Here is a 16869-nt window from a genome sequence, read left to right as displayed (position 1 = left end):
ACACACACACACAGAAGTTATACTGAAAAGTCTTTCTCTGATTGGGTCCCCCACCTGCCCAGTTCCTACCCCACTCCCACGGTCACCTCACCACTGTTATTAGTTTCTTGTGTTATCTTTTCATACACACAAATAAGTATAAATATACATTGGCACGGACTGCCACCCTTCTTTCTCTACAAAAGTTGCAGGCTCTTTTTACAAAAGTAAAAATGCTGGAGAGAAGAACACACTGTTACTAACACTTTAGTGAAAAGGAGACTATAGCAATTTTCTTCCTGGGGGCACTGAGCCAGGCCCTTTTCCTTTGTTTTGACACAGAGCCCGTGCTCTGCAACAAGAGCAGCCGCCGCCATGAGACGCCCGCGCACCACAGCAACGAAGAGTAGCCCCCGCTCGCCGCAAAGTCCTCGTGCAGTAACGAAGACCCAACGCAGCCAAAAGTAAATAAATAAAATTAAAAAAAAAAAAAAGGTCTACTGAGGCATAACTTACATACAGGAAAATTCACCCTTTTCAGTGGACAGTCCTGTGAGTTTTGACAAATGCATACAGTTGTGTAGCCGCCACTGCCATCAAGATACTGAAAGGTTCTATCACCACCCCCCTCAAAAAATTCTTTCATGACCCTTTGTAGTCATCCACTACCCCCATCCCAGCCACTCAATTTACACTCCCCTCTCCAGCCCCTAGCAACCACTCATACATTTTTTGTCCCTATGGTTGTTCCTTTCCAAAATGTCATGCAAATGGAATCATCCAATATGTAATCATTTATGTCTGCCTTTTTTCACTTAGCAGAATGCATTTGAGACTCATTCCCGATATTGCTGTGTATGTGTGTGTATCAAAACAGTTGACTTTTTTTTTTTAATTTATTAAATTTATTTATTTTTGGCTGCGTTGGATCTTCATTGCTGTGTGCAGGCTTTCTCTAGTTGCGGTGCGCAGGCTTCTCACTGCGGTGGTTTCTCTTGTTGCAGAGCATGGGCTCTAGGCGAGCGGGCTCAGTAGTTGTGGCTCGCGGGTTCTAGAGCACAGGCTCAGTAGTTGTGGCGCATGGGCTTAGTTGCTCTGCAGCATGTGGGATCTTCCTGGACCAGGGCTCGAACCCATGTCCCCTGCATTGGCAGGGAAGCCACCAGGGAAGCCCCCAATACAGTTGACTCTTGAACAACACAGGGGTTAGAGGCACCAACCCTCTGCCCAGCTGAAAATCCGGGTATAACTTACAGTTGGCCCTCCGTATTTGAGGTTCCTCCGTATCCATGGTTCTGCATCCTCAGATTCTACCAATGGTGGTTAGTGTAATACTGTATTTACTATTGAAAATTTCTGCATGTAAGTGAACCAGCATAGTTCAAACCCATGTTCATCAAGGGTCAACTGTAGTTTATTCCTTATTTTTGGTGAGTTGTATTCCATTGTATGGATGTACCACAGTTTGTTTATGCATTCATCAGCTGAAGAACATTTGCGTTGTTTGCAGTTTGGGACAATTATGCATGAACTGCTGCAAACATTCAAATACAGTTTTTTTGTGTGTATGAACATGCATTATCATTTCTCTTGGGTAAATATATAGGAGTGGGATTTCTGGGTCGTATGGAAAGTATGTATCATCTCGTTTTTAATCCTTACAATAGCCCCGTGTCCTGGTCTTGTTATTCTCAGAGGGGAAGTCTGAGGGCCAGAAAGGTTTAGCAGCCTGTATCCCACATCACCCAACAGGTAAGTGGCAGAGCTGGGATCTGAACTCAGATCCGATCAAAAAAAGCCTCCTCTGGTAACTGTGATATAATCCAGTTCTTTCTGCTCCTCTGTTAAAAGAGGTCCGAGACACATAAGGTATAAGGGCTCAAGGTATTAATGAAACACAAACCTTACTTTCTAATTTTGGCTCCTTTACAAGAATTCAGACTTCTAGTTGAGAGGAAATCCTAGCAGGGGCCCCTCTAGGGTGGTGGTACGCTCTATTGCCTCAAGAATACCAGCTTTCCCAAAGGGAATGATTCCTAATGTTTATGAGTGGGTCTGGAATGCTCTTAAAAGTTTATAGTTCACTTAACGTGCATCATCTCATCAGAGAACGATTTCATGAGGGGGTGGATCTGTCTCTCCCTGTAACCCACCCACAGGGCTACCGACAGCTGGCGAGCATTGTGCAGAGGGATCCTATTTGTGACCCTTTATTATTTCACTCTATCCTGAGTCGCACGCCCCTGCCTTTGTGCAATGACAACTTGGCAATTCCAAACACCCTCCTGGCATGCCTGGATTGGCAGGGTGGTGGCCTGGAAAGGGCATGGGTTTGGGACTCCAGTTCTTCCCATGGGAGTTTCTTGGGAGTTAGAAGGGCTATATGAGTGCCCAGCATGGGACCTGGCACCCAGAAGGCTGTCAGCAATTGTTGGTCCCCTTCCCTTTCCCTAATAGAGGAGACAGGTACCAAGTCAGCAAAGAAGACACTGGAGGTTAGCTTCTGCCACCAACATGCCGTGTGCTTCAAGCAAGTCACCTCCCAACTCTGCACCCTTGGTCTCCACATGCATACAAGTGGGCCAGATCCAAGTTCACACATGTAATGTAATTATACATGGAGCCTTTCTTTCAGCCTAAAGAAGAGGGATTAAGGGGGAAACTCCTTAATCTCCTGGCTGCCCAGAGGGCCCTGTCTTCTCCAAGCAGAGGTGAGATTTTACAGCCATGGAGAGGAAGCAGTAGGGAGAGGCCTCAATCTTATTGATCACATACTACCTTACTGGATCGTTCTGGGGTGAAATGAGGCCATGTGTGTGAGCCAGAGGTCTCACATGAGTTCTGTTTGGGCTACACATAAGTAACCAACCTGTCCTGGTTTACGATGAACGTTCCACACTCCCAGGAAACCCCTCAGTCCTAGGCAAACTGGGACAGTTGGTCACCCTACCTACACACCCACTTTTTAAAGTCAAACTCATAGCCAAAGTTCAAAATTTAGAAGTTCACATTAAGCATCCCAAATGTCCAGAATCTCTTAAAAACTAGAGGATCTGGCAACTCTGTCCCCATATTTGTACATGGAAACAATGGGCTGGGGCTGAGTGGTAGCAGCCTTTTTAAGATGGATCAAGCACTCGCCACTTTGCCACAGTCCCCATCACTCCCTTTTGTCTTACACCATCCATCTACTTCACTCATTGATACTGCCCTGCCTGGCTCCTGTAGCACTGAGGTATGCAACCCTTGGTGTAAATTCACTCTAACCTCTGAAGAAAAAAATTTAAGAGATGAAACTTGTAAACGTTGCCCCTAGATTGCTCCTTTTCAAATGGTCCAAGATAGGAACATTTTAGTGGCTACAAAGCACCATCAATCTTTTCACTAGTATTCTTTATTTTAAAACAAAGTAATGTAAACTGTAATAATCTATACTGTTTTGCCATAAAACAACGTATTGTCATTCTCTAATGTAAAAGAAAATGCAAACTCAGATGTTCTCCTCCTCAATTGACTCTCAAGCACAAATTCTAGTTGCAAGTAACAGAAATGTAATCTAAAGCATTTTAAGGAGGAAGAGAGAATGGGAGGGGGGAAGAGCAAGAAAGCGAAAGCGAGAATGAGAAAGGGAAAGAGAGAAAGAGAAAGAGAGAGAGAGAGAGAGAGAGAAATTAATTTAATGGCTTCTGTAATCAACCTACAGACAAGTGGGAGTGGGAGTTTGGATCCAGCGTCAACAGGATTCAGATACTCCAGCTCTGCCCAGCTAGGACTCTGGTCCAGATTCTCTCTGCAAATCAGCTTTAATCTCTCAGGCCAGCTTCTGTACACAGAGGTGGAAAGGAGGAAATGTAGCTCTGGGCTCCCATCTTTATCTTTTGAACCCCAAAAGGGGGGAGTGGTGAGTAATGATGATATTTGCTTTTCTACCAGTTAAAAGATCCAACTGGAAAAATCCTAGGGAAGAATTCTGATTGGTCTTGCTTGGTTTCTGTGGCTGTTCCTGGACCAATCATGGATCTAATCCAGAAGAAAAGAGGGATGAGTCTTAGGTCCAAATCACAGCCACCAACAGGTTGCTCTCTGTGGGTTTAAATGATCTCCAGGACTCTCCAGTCTGGGAAGCTCTTCTCTGCAGTCTAGTGTTTTGGTACCAATTATGGTAATAATGATTGCTTACTATGTGCCAGGTACTGTTTTAATTGTTTTTGCGTATATTCTCTCATTTAATCTCCTCATTGACCCTCTAAGGAGGGTTATTATTCCTGTTTTACAAATGAGGAAACTGAGACACAAAGTAGTTAAGCAGTTAAGCAACTTGCCCAAGTGGCAGACCCATGCTGTGAACCCAGGGGGTCAGGTCAGTAATCACATGGCCCAGTTGTATCACAGCTGCCTATCTGGAGACAGCTACCTACTAGACTATAAAATTTTTGTCACCAACGCCCATGTGCTGGCGGTGTTCAAAGGTGTGACCACTAATGGTGAGGCTTTCCATCTGTGAGTGTGGATGGGGGACTGGGTGAGAGGTCCCCCAGATTGCTGCCGTGCTTGCTGCCTGTGCTGGGGAAGCCAGCTTTGATCTGCCGCTGAGCCACTGGGCACAGGCTATCTGTTCATCTAGCCCTCTGCCAGGCACCTTGGCCCAGACTCTCCTTCTGCTGCATTTTTGCTTCTCATCAAGTCTTTATCCAGTGACCCAAGCCCTGAATCAGGGATCAGAAAAAATCATATTTTGATTTTTGTTTTGTTTTGTGTTCCTCGTCCTGGCTCCGACTTGAACAGAATACAAATAGCAATGTGTTCCTTGTTTGGGTTTTAGTGGAATTCTATTCAGTCCAACAAATGTGTAGTGAATTTCTACTCTGAGCCTAACTATGAGGCCAGGATTAGAGCAATTAAATGAGAAGCAGACTCTGCCCTTAAAAAATTTCAGGCTACATTTTTTTTTAATCTCTGTTTCTAAATTGCTCCATTCTGGATTAGGCAAAAGCTTTCTTGATGGTCTGGGTCCCTTCAGTTTCTCAACTTTTGGAAAAGTCCTGTGGACCACAGCCAGCCTAAACGCTCTAAAATGCTGCTTTCATCCACAGCTGGGGTGCCTTTTTTCCCCTAAGACTAAATCAGACCTTTAAATCAGGCCTTGCTTAAGAGGCTGATAGCCTTCTCTGTTTACCACCCCTACGAAGTGAGTTGATTTGCTCCCTGTATCTTTAACCTATTATTGCCTCCTGGTTCACATGCCTTCTTTGGAATCCTCCTTTATCCGCAGGTCTTGGTAGGCTTAGTCAAGTTTTAATCACCTACTTTGCCTCCTGACCACAGTTGATTGGTTCTGAGGGATCACCTGACCCAGGGTACCCATCCATAGGCTGAGCTGAGCCAATCAGCTTCTCTTTCCTGATGTTCTGACCTAAAAGGCTCAGAGAGCTGATAAGGATGACTGGCCCTGGAGTGGAAGGGTACTGTGGTGTTAGGTGTGAAGCTTGAGCCCGAGTAAAATCCTAGCAATCCTAGCAAGAGAGAGAAGCAAGGGAAGGGAGCTGCGCATGGAGAAAGTGGTAGACACAATCCAGGAGGCATTGCAGGGGGAAAGGAAGGGAGAAGAACCAGCTCAATTTACCACATCAAGCCTCCTGGTTTCCCTTTTCAACTCTACTTCCTAGCCTTGGATGTCTGGTACACCTTTCAATAGATACTCAATTAATTTGAGCGAGTTTGACACGGTCTCAGTTTCTCGCATCCCAACCAACTGTGATTAGAGCATCAAAAGATTTCTTCCATACCATCATTTGCACAGTTATTACAATAAAGTGCAGCCATTCTGCCCATCCCCAACAGATGGTGATGCCTTTTAATTCCTCTTTATATTTTCACTACTTTCCCTTGCCTCAGAACCTAGCAAATGGTCTGCGTTCAATAAAAGCTTGATGTGACCTCCTCTACATTTTTCTGCCTGGCTTTCCAGCCTTCCCCCGTCTGGCCCCATATCTAACCTCATTTCCCACTACTCCTCACTACACACCCTTCACTGTGGTTAAACCGGTCTCACCAAGACATCTGACTCATTTTCTGGGCTTTTCCTCATGCTGGAATGCCCTCCTCCCTCTTCCTCACCTATTTAATCCTCCTAATATCAGCCCCCTCCTTCTTCATTCCTTTCCTTTACTATTTACTGAATGCCCACTCTGTATCAGGCATTATACTAAGTGCCAGACTACAGCAGAGAACAGAACAGATAGGCTTGCTGTCGCCATGGTGCTTCTGGTCTTGTGAACACTCTCTCTGAAGCCTTCTCCCACTCATCTCCCTCTTCTCTTACCTCTTGTAAGATTAATTCTTAGTACCTCACACTACTGTCAGTTCAGTTGCTTGGAGTTTGTTTTGCCCACCATGCCTCCTCCTGCTAACTGGATTTTATGTGCCCTGAGGGCTGGAGCCTCAATTTTGTACTTTTTCTATTTATATTTATGTGGCTCAGCATTGGGGACACCGTGGGCACCTCAAAAATAATTCTTCACTGCCTGGCTGCTTGACTGAAAGTGTCTCCTGCCCTCTTGGCCTGGAAGATGGAAGGACAGAGAGGTATTTGTCTGTCTTTGCAATCCCAGGAATAAACACCAGCCTGGGTTTCAGTTGATCCCAATAATCCTGGCCATAAAGCACCATCTAAATCCAAGGTAGAGACCAACAAATAGAGGTTTCATTTGTTCTGTTTAGTCCCAGATACTCTGGGGGGAGGGCTTCACCGACCTCCTCACCACAAACCCACGGTAACAAACAAGAAGCCACTTCTCTCTGGCAGCCTCCTCTACGGCGTCCTTTTACCTACGAGTAAACTCTCTCGTCTCCAGGTTTTCTGAAAGACACCTTTCAGCTCTGTGTCTTTACTGGGTGGGAGGGAAAAAAAATAGGGGCGCTAGATTTTATTCTCTCCCCAGACATAAGCAAAGGTGGTTCATCCCAAACCGAGCCCAGCGAGCCCTTGCCACAGAATTTCTCTGTATAATGAAAGTTTTGAAACACAAGGTTACTCTTTTTACTCAGGAAGGGAAAAAATAATCCACCAACCAACCCCCAAACCTGCACTTGGCCGAAATCCTGAGGTCGATGGCAGGACCAAAGTGAATCATTTCTCTTTGCTCTGATTGCATCAGAGACAGGCGTCTGGGAGCTGCTTGGTCCCCAGCAGAGGCCTCACACCACATTTGTGCCTAATTCTGGTTCCCTTTTTGTTTGTAAGCAGGGCCAACTTAATCAACGCAGGACAGGAGTTAGGTTCAGCTCAGCTGGCTGAGTCCAGGGACAGAGAGTTCTGAGGAAGAAGCTGTTGTACACATTTGGGGTTGTTCCTCCTGAGTCTAAAAATCAAGCCCAGCTAGCTCCATCTCTCTGTCCCATTTGAGATGCTCCATAATGCCTTCAACATGACGTCTTAGTTTATAGGTATCTCTTCACAATAATAACAGCCAGCAATTTTTGAGCCAAGTCTTCCTAAGTATCCTACCCTTGCTAAATATCATTTGTATGTTATTTCATTAGTTCCTAAAAACAAACAAACAAAACAAACAACCCCCCCCACACACACACACAAAAGCCCTATGAGGGGGGCTTCCCTGGTAGCACAGTGGTTAAGAATCCGCCTGCCAATGTGGGGGACATGGGTTCGAGCCCTGGTCCGGGAAGATCCTACATGCCACGGAGCAACTAAGCCCGTGTGCCACAACTACTGAGCCTGCTCTCTAGAGCCCGTGAGCCACAACTACTGAGCCTGCGTGCCACAACTACCGAAGCCCACGCACCTAGAGCATGTGGCTTCTCTTGTTGCAGAGCAATGAGAAGCCTGCACACCGCAGTGAAGAGTAGCCCCCGCTTAGCACAACTAGAGAAAGCCCGCGCACAGCAACGGAGACCCAACACAGCCAAAAACAAATAAATAAAATAAATTAAAAAAAACAAAAACAAAACAAACAAACAAAAAAACCCTATGATGTTCGTGCTATGGTTATCTCTACTTTACAGAGATAAAACTGACACCCAGAGAAGTTAGGAGGCTTGTCTACAGCTAGTAACTGACCAACGCAGGACTTGAACCCATAGCAGCTGACTCCAAAACCAAGTTCTTGCTCACTATGATAATGTTTCTCTCTTTCTTCTTACTTTTCCAAGGACTCCCCATTCTTCAAAGACTGAAGAAAATTCCATCCCCTCCCAGGTATCTTCAGGCCTCTCTGGTCTTCCCTCATCTGACTTCCTCTTACCTGTTAGAACCTCTCAGGCCATTCTGAAGGAACCATTCACTCACGCAACAAATACTGCACACCTACACAGACCAGGCACTGTTCCAGGAGACTCAGCAGCAAGCAAAACAGATAAAAATCCCTGCCCTCGTGGACTTTACATTCCAGTGGGGAGAGACACATTCTAAAAATATAAATACATGAAAATATATGTATATTAGATGGCAAGAAGTGCTAGCGAGGCAAATAAGGCAGAGAAAGGAGAGACAGAGAAGACGTGAGAAAATGTACAATTTTAAGCAGGGTGGCCAGGGCAGGCCTTACTGAGAAAGGGATACCAGACTTAAGCTCTAATAGACAAGAGAATGAGCCATGGAGGGGGAAGGGCATTTGAAACAGAGGGAAGGGCAAGTGCAAAGGCACAGAGGCAGGAGTGTGGCTGGGGTGTTTGAGGAATGGCAAGGAGGCCAGTGTGGCTGGACCAGAACCAGTAAAGGCAAAGAGCAGTGGGAAATGAGGCGAGAGAGGTAAAACGAGGAGGCCAGGCTGTGCAGAGCCTTGCGGGTCATTGTAGGGATGCTGGCGCGCACACCGAGTGAATCAGGAAGCCATTGGAGGGTTTCGAGCAGACGTGCATTTTAATAGTATCACCCTGGCTGCTGTGTTGCGATCAGGCTGAAGGGGGGATGAGGTTGGGAGGCTGTTGATAATCCAAGTGAGAAATGATGGTGGCTCGGATGGAGGGAGCGAAGGCAGTGAGAGCAGTCAGAGTCTGGATGTATTCTGCAGTGAAGTCAGCAGGATTTCCTGACAGATTGGAGGTGGGAGGTAAGAGAAAGAGAGGAGTCAGGAATGACACCCAAGTTTTTGGCCTGAGCATCTGGAAGAACGCAGTTGCCATTTACTGAGCTCACTGTGGGAGGAACAGGTTTGGAGGAGGGAAATAAGGAGCTCAGTATTGGATATGATAAATGTGAGATGCCTATTAGAGATCTAGGTGAGCAGGTAGTTAAATAAACAGTTCTGGAGTTCAGGGGAAGAGATCTGGCTAGAAACACAAATGTGGAAGTCATTAGGGTGTGGGTGGTATTTTTTAAGCCACAAAATTGAGTGAAATCAGGCTTCCCTGGTGGCCCAGTGGTTAAGAATCTGCCTGCCAATGCGGGGGACACGGGTTCGATCCCTGGTCCGGGAAGATCCCACGTGCCGCGGAGCAACTAAGCTGTGCAACTGAGCCTGAGCTCTGGAGCCCATGAGCCACAACTACTGAGCCCACATGCCACAACTACTGAAGCCCGAGCGCCTAGAGCCGGTGCTCCGCAACAAGAGAAGCCACTGCAGTGAGAAGCCTGTGCACCACAACGAAGAGGAGCCCGCGCTCACCGCAACTAGAGAAAGCCCGCGTGCAGCAACGAAGACCCAAAGCAGCCAAAAAAAAAAAAAAAAAAGATTATAAAATTGAGAGAAATCACGGAGAGTGAAAGTAACTAAAGAGGTGGGGTGTAAGGACCATGCCCCAGGGCGCTCAAACATTTAGAGGTCAAAGAGATGAAGAGGAACCAGCAGGAGACCAAGAAGGAACAGACAGGGAGATCAGAAGCCACCTGGAAGGGTCTTTCAAGGAAGAGGGAAAAATCAACTGTCAGACACTTCTGATGGGTCAAGTAGCAAGAAGACTGAAAATTCACCCATCTGATCAAAAGAAGAAATGTTTAATTAAACAGTTTTCTTGTTTTGTTTAGATGTGTATTCATTTAGACATCTCAACCAATCACAAGGGTGGGAGAAGCAGAGATTGATTTCCCCCGCAATATGCTTCTGTACCCTACTCCCCTCCCCCCATGCCTCTCCTCCCCTTCCCCCTGTTGTGCATCCCCACTCCTAACCCCACCTCTGACTTTGCTGGGGTCTAGGGGTTGACTCACCAGTCAAGGGAATCTTGGGCCTGACCTGAAACACCAGAACAATCTCTGAGGCAAGTCACTGCTTCACAGATTTGGTGAAGGGAGTAAGCTGCTGCCTCACTTTAAAAAGAAGGGGTATGAGGGATAAAGTGAAGGTGGCAGAAAAGAAAGATGCAGACACCTGTGTAAAGGGAAGACAATTTTGCTTGTAAAGGATGCCTGCAGCAATTTTGTTGTTGTTGCTATCAGGAAGCAAAGGAATTTATCTTAGGGCTGCATGGCTCCTTGGTTTAGGTAAAGTCATTAATGAGCCTTTTCTAGTTCGCTCCATTCTGGAGCCTAGAATAGGGTAGATGTAGAGAACTAAATTCCTCTGCACTGAGTTTTTCCCTGGCAGGTGAGGGAGACAGGTGTGTCAGAGCCTGGGAACTGAGAGAAGAGAGATGGGAGAAAGATGGCTGGCAATGAACTCCCAGGGGTGGGGTGGGGCTGAGGAGCCTGTTTTAAGAGGAGTGAGGTCTAACATTCATTTTTTTCTGGAACTTTTTTACCGAAGTAATAATAGATATAGAGATAAATGTGTACCACTTGATAACTTTTCACGCACCCATATAACCAGCACTCCAGCCCTCATGTTCTCTTCCAATCATGACTCCACCCCAGGGCAATCACTATCCTGACTTCGAACAGCATGGACTAGTTTTACCTGTTTTTGTGTATTATTAAAGTGGGTCGTGCCTTTTAGTATCTGCCTTCTTTCCTTTTTTTAATATTTATTTATTTATTTTTATTTATCATCTTATTTATTTTAGCTGCGCCGGGTCTTAGTTGTGGCACGCAGGATCTTCACTGCAGCATGTGGGATCTTTAGTTGTGGCATGAGAACTCTCTTAGTTGTGGCATGCATGCAGGATCTAGTTCCCTGATCAGGGATGGAACCCGGGCCTCCTGCACTGGGAACGCGGAGTCTTACCCACTGGACCACCAGGGAAGTCCCGGTATCTGCCTTCTTTCACTCAACATTATATTTGTGAGGCTCAACCATACTGTTGCATACAGTTATATATCTTCATTGCTGTAGACTCTTCCATTTTAATGATTATAATGCAATTGATTTATCCCTTCGACTGCTGATGGACATAGAAGTTATTTCTATTTGGGGGCCATTGCAAACAGTGTCGTTACAAACATATTTGGAGAAATCTAGCATTCACTTTTTTTTCCAAGTTTTTATTTTGAAAATTTTCAAATATAGGAAATCGAAATAATTATATAGTGAACATCTATATATGAATTACTTTGGATGCATTTCAAAGTAAGTTGAACTTTCCCTAGCATTTCAGTAAACGTATCATCGACAAAAGTTTACTGCTTATTTATGGGTTTTCCTTTGAGGGAAGACTTGCACAAAGTGAAATGCATTCATGTTAACAGTATCATTCAGTGAGTTTGTGAAATGCATACACCTGTGTAACCCAAACCTCTAACAAAATCTAAAACATTATTGTCATCTAGAAAGTTCCCTCATGGCTTTTCCCGATTTTCCTGCACCATCATTGTGTTCTCATTTTTTTTCACCATAGATTAGTTTTGCCTCCTTTAGAACTTCATATAAATGCAATCACACAGTATGTACTCTTCTGTCTAAGGCTTCTTTCACTCAGCATAATATATCTGAAATTCATTCATGGTGTTGCATGAATAAGTAGTTTGTTCCTTTTCATCTCATGAATACACCACAATTTGTTTATCCATCCTCCTGTTGACTGACATCTGGGATGTTTCCAGTTTTGAGCTTTATAAAGAAAAATGCTATTACCGTTCTCATACTAGTCTTTTTGTGGACATAGGCTTTCATTTCTCTTGGGTAAATAACCTAAAACCAAAATTGCTGGGTCGTAGGGGTATGTTTAGTTTCATATGAAACAGCCAGACCTTCATTTCAAAGTGGTTGTATGATTTTACACTCCTACCAACAAGATAGGAAAGTTTATACTGTTCAACACCTTTGCTAACATTTGGTAGTGTTCGTTCTTTTTCATTTAAGCTGTTCTGGTGGGTGTGTAGCGGTACCTTACTGTGGTTTTAATTTGCATTTCTCTGATAACTAATGACATTGAGCACATTTTCAAGTGCTCACTGGCCATTCATCTAGCTTCCTTTGTGAAGTGTCTATTCAAATTTTTGCCATTTTTTATTGGGTTGTTTGTCTTTTTTGCTCTTGACTTATAGGAGTTCTTTCTAAGTCCCAAATACCAATCCTTTGTCAGATAAATGCTTTCTTTATAAATAATGTCTCCCAGTCTATGGCCTGCTTAATTGTTTTCCTGTCTAAAAAAAAAATCTTTGCTTACCACCAAGTCACAAAGATATTCTCCTAGGTTTGCTTACAGAAGCTTTATAGTTTTCGTTTCTATATTTAGGTCCATGCTCCATCTCAAACTAATTTTTGTACAGAAGATAATGTTTGAGGTTCTTTTTTAAAAATATGGATATCCAGTTGTTCCAGCATCGTTAACTGAAAAGACTCTCCTTTCTCTATTAGATTGCTTTGTTACCTCTGTCAAAAATTAAACCATCCTATAAGTGTATTTCTGAACTCTCTATTCTATTCCATTAATGTACGTGTTGATCCGTTTTTAAAAAAGATTTTTTATTTTATTTTATTTATTTTTGGCTGCGTTGGGTCTTAGTTGCAGCACGCGGGATCTTCGTTGAGGCATGCGGGATCTTTCGTTGTGCCGCGCGGCCTTCTCTCTAGTTGTGGCGTGAGGGTTTTCTCTTCTCTAGTTGTGGCACACAGGCTCCAGGGCGCGTGGGCTCTGTAGCTGTGGCGTGTGGGTTCCAGAAGACGTGGGCTCTGTAGTTTGCGGCACACAGGCTCTCTAGTTGAGGCACGCGAGTTCAGTAGTTGTGGCGCGTGGGCTTAGTTGACCCGCTTGCATGTGGGATCTTAGTTCCCCGACCAGGGATAGAACTCCCGTCCCCTGCACTGTAAGGAGGATTCTTTACCACTGGACCACAAGGGAAGTACCCTATTTGTTGATCCTTATGATAGAATCACACTGTCTTGATTACTATAGCTTTACAGTAAGTCTTGAGATCAAGTAGCATGAGTCCTTCTAACTTTCTGCTTCATCTTCTTTTTCTTTCAGTATTGCTTTGGATATTCTAGGTCCTCCATATAAATTTTAGAATCAGCTTGTCATTTTAAAAAGAAGTCTTCTAGGATTATGAAAGAGACTTTGTTGAATCTCCGTATCAACATGGGTAGAATTGACAGATTAGCAATATCAGGTCTTCCAAGCCATGATATGGTATATCTCTTCATTTATTAGGTCTTCTTGAATTTCTTTCAGCAATAATTTATAGTTTTCAGTGTGCAGGATTTGTCTTTTATTAAGCTTACTCCTAAGCATTTTATGATTTTGATACTATTGTAAATGGAATTGTTTTAAATTTCATTTTTCCAATTGTTTACTGATGGTATATTAAAATACAACTGATTTTTAAAATAATAACACTGTATCCTGTGATGTCGCTAATTCCATTTATTAGTTCTGTTGTAGATTCCTTAGTATTTCTATATAGGCAATCATACTATCTGTAAATAGAAGTTTTACTTCTTCCTTTCCACTTTTTATGTCTCTGGTCTTATACCAGTAACTAGGATCTCCAATACAATGCTGAAGACAAAAAGTGAGAGTAGACATACTTGTCTTATTCATCTTAGGGGAAAAGCATTCAATATTTCACCATTAAATATGATGTTAGCTCTAGATTTTTCATAGATACCCTTTTTCAGATTGATGAAATTATTTTCTATTCCTAACTTGCTGAGAGTTTTTGTCACAAATAAACGTTGAAAATTTTTTTTTACTACTTGAGATGCTCATATTTTTTTCTCTTTTTTCTGTTAATATGGTGAATTACATTGATTTTCCAATATTAGACCAGTCTTGCATTTCTGAGATAAACCCCACAGGTTATGACCCCTTCCTCCCCCTCTCCCTTTCCCCCTTTTTTTTCTTTCTTTTCCAATGTCTTTGCAAGTTTTGGTGTCAGAGTTATACTGGCCTCACAAAACAAATTGTAAAGCATTTCTTTCTTCTCTATTTTCTGAAAGAGTTTTTGTTACATTGGTAATATTTTTTCTTTAAGATCTGACAGAATTCACCAGTTAACAATCTGGGCATGGAGCTTCCTTTGAAGGAAGGTTTTTGATAATGAATTCAATTTATTTACTAGCTAAAGGGACATTCAGATTTTCTATTTTACCTTATGTCAGTTTTTGGTAAGATGTTATTTTCAAGGAATTTGTCCATTTCATCAACATGGTCTAATTTATTAATGTAAAATTGTTTATGACATCCTGTTACTAGCCTTTTAATGTCTTTAGTATCTGTAGTGATAGCCTTTCTTTTATTTCTGATGTTGGTAAATTGTCTTCTCTTTTTGTGTGAGGTGGGAGGAAAGTTGTTGGTCCATCTAGGGGTTAATTTTGTTGGTCTTTTCAAATAACCAACTTTTGCGTTTGTTAAATTTATTTACTGCTTATCTGCTCTCTCTTTTATAAATTCTGTCCTTCTCTTTATTATTTCCTTCTTATCATTTACTTTAGATTTACTTTGCTCTTCTTTTTCTAGTTTCTGAAAGTGAAACCTAAGCCTTTTTCTACTGTTCAGTTTTAAAGCTATAAATATATCTCTAAGAATTGCTTTGTTTTGTCTCACAGTTTGGTATGTCTTATTTTTATAATCATTCAGTTAAAATATTTTGTAATATCCCCTGAGGTTGTTTGGATTAATTATTTAGATCTGTGCTGTTTAATTTCCAAGTATTTGGAGTTTTCTACATATATTATTACTGATTTGTAATTTCATTGTGGTCAGATAACATTCTCTGTACAATTTTAGCCATTTTAAATTTGCTGGCACTTGTTTTATGGCTCAGCATACGATCTACCTTGGTGAATGTATCAGGGACACTTGAAGATAATGTGCATTCTGTTGCATCCATTGTTCTGCAAATATCAATTAGATCAAGATAGCTGATAATATTGTTCAAATCTTCTATATCTTTACTAATTTTTGTCAAGTTGTTTTATAACTGCTGAGAAGCTGCTAAAATATCCAATTATGATAGTAGATTTGTGTATTTCTTTGAATTCTGTCATTCTGTTTTTCCTTCACACATTTTGAAACTCTGTTATGCATGATTGCTACATGCATAACATGGTGCTATTCCTATTTGTTATTATGAGATTCCCCTTTTTATCTCTGATAATAGACTTTGTCATGAAGTTTACTTTATTTGATCTTAATTTAGCCACTTCAACTTTCTTATGCTTACTGTTTACAGGATACATCTTTTTCTATTCATTTCCTATCAATTTTTCTTGTGTGTCTTGTAGACAGAGTATAGTTGAAGCATGCATTTTTATCCATTCTGACAATTTCTGCTTTTTTTTTTTTTTAAGGTTTTTTTTTTTTTAAGTTATTTATTTATTTATTTTTGGCTGTGTTGGGTCTTCGTTTCTGTGCGAGGGCTTTCTCTCGTTGTGGCAAGCGGGGGCCACTCTTCATCGCGGTGCACGGGCCTCTCACTATCGCGGCCTCCCGTTGCGGAGCAAAGGCTCTAGACGCGCAGGCTCAGTAATTGTGGCTCACGGGCCCAGTTGCTCGGTGGCATGTGGGATCTTCCCAGACCAGGGCTCGAACCCGTGTCCCCTGCATTGGCAGGCAGACTCCCAACCATTGCGCCACCAGGGAAGTCCAATTTCTGCTTTTAATTGGAATGTTATAGACTATTTTTTAAAATAAATTTATTTATTTATTTATTTATTTATTTTTGGTGGTGTTGGGTCTTTGTTGCTGTGTGCGGGCCTTCTCTAGTCGAGGTGAGCGGGGGCTACTCTTCCTTGCGGTGTGCGGGCTTCTCATTGCAGCGGCTTCTCTTGTTGAGGAGCATGGGCTCTAGGCATGCAGGCTTCAGTAGTTGTGGCACATGGGCTCAGTAGCTGTGGCTCACGGGCTCTAGAGCACAGGCTCAGTAGTTGTGGTGCACGGGCTTAGTTGCTCCGCGGTATGTGGGATCTTCCTGGACCAGGTATCGAACCAGTGTCCCCTGTATTGTCAGGCGGATTCTTACCCACTGCGCCACCAGGGAAGTCCCTGAAGTGTTACAGACTATTAACTTTTAATGTAATCATTGATTTGGTTGGATATAGGTCTACCATTTTACTATTTGTTTTCTCTTTGGCACCTGGTGTTTTTTTGTTTCTCTCTTCTTCCTATCTTGCCTTCTTTTGGGTTAATTAAATATTTCTTTAGAAATCTACTTTATCTTTTAGCTTTTTTTGTTATGCTTCTTTGCATTTTTAAAGTGGTCACTGTACCCTCCTACACTGTTGGTGGGAATGTAAGTTGATGCAGCCACTATGGAGAACAGTATGGAGGTTCCTTAAAAATACTAAAAACATAACTACCATATGATCCAGCAATCCCACTCCTGGGCATATATCCAGAGAAAACCATAATTTGAAAAGATACATGCACCCCAGTGTTCACTGCAGCACTATTCACTATAGCCAAGACATGGAAGCAACCTAAATGTCTATCAACATAGGTATGGATAAAGAAGATGTGGTACATATATAACAATGGAATATTACTCAGCCATAAAAAAGAATGCAATAATGCCACTTGTAGCAACGTGGATGGACCTAGAGGTTATCATACTAAGCG

General features: G+C 42.7%; 1 protein-coding gene and 1 long non-coding RNA gene across 4 annotated transcripts in view; one reads left to right on the top strand and one right to left on the bottom strand.

Moving 5' to 3' along the window:
- Positions 1 to 391, top strand: part of LOC132353776 (uncharacterized) — a 31282-nt gene extending 30891 nt beyond the window's left edge. The window contains exon 3 of the long non-coding RNA XR_009499091.1: positions 322 to 391. This is a non-coding gene — a long non-coding RNA (uncharacterized LOC132353776). The remainder of the gene's footprint in view (positions 1 to 321) is intronic.
- NFAT5 (nuclear factor of activated T cells 5) overlaps positions 1 to 16869 on the bottom strand; it is a 203285-nt gene that overhangs the window by 147387 nt on the left and 39029 nt on the right. The window lies entirely within an intron of this gene.

Source organism: Balaenoptera ricei, chromosome 19 (genome assembly GCF_028023285.1).
Source record: "Balaenoptera ricei isolate mBalRic1 chromosome 19, mBalRic1.hap2, whole genome shotgun sequence".
Lineage (NCBI taxonomy): Eukaryota > Metazoa > Chordata > Mammalia > Artiodactyla > Balaenopteridae > Balaenoptera > Balaenoptera ricei.
Note: the sequence above shows the minus strand (reverse complement) of the source record. Positions and strands in the feature narration are given on the sequence as shown.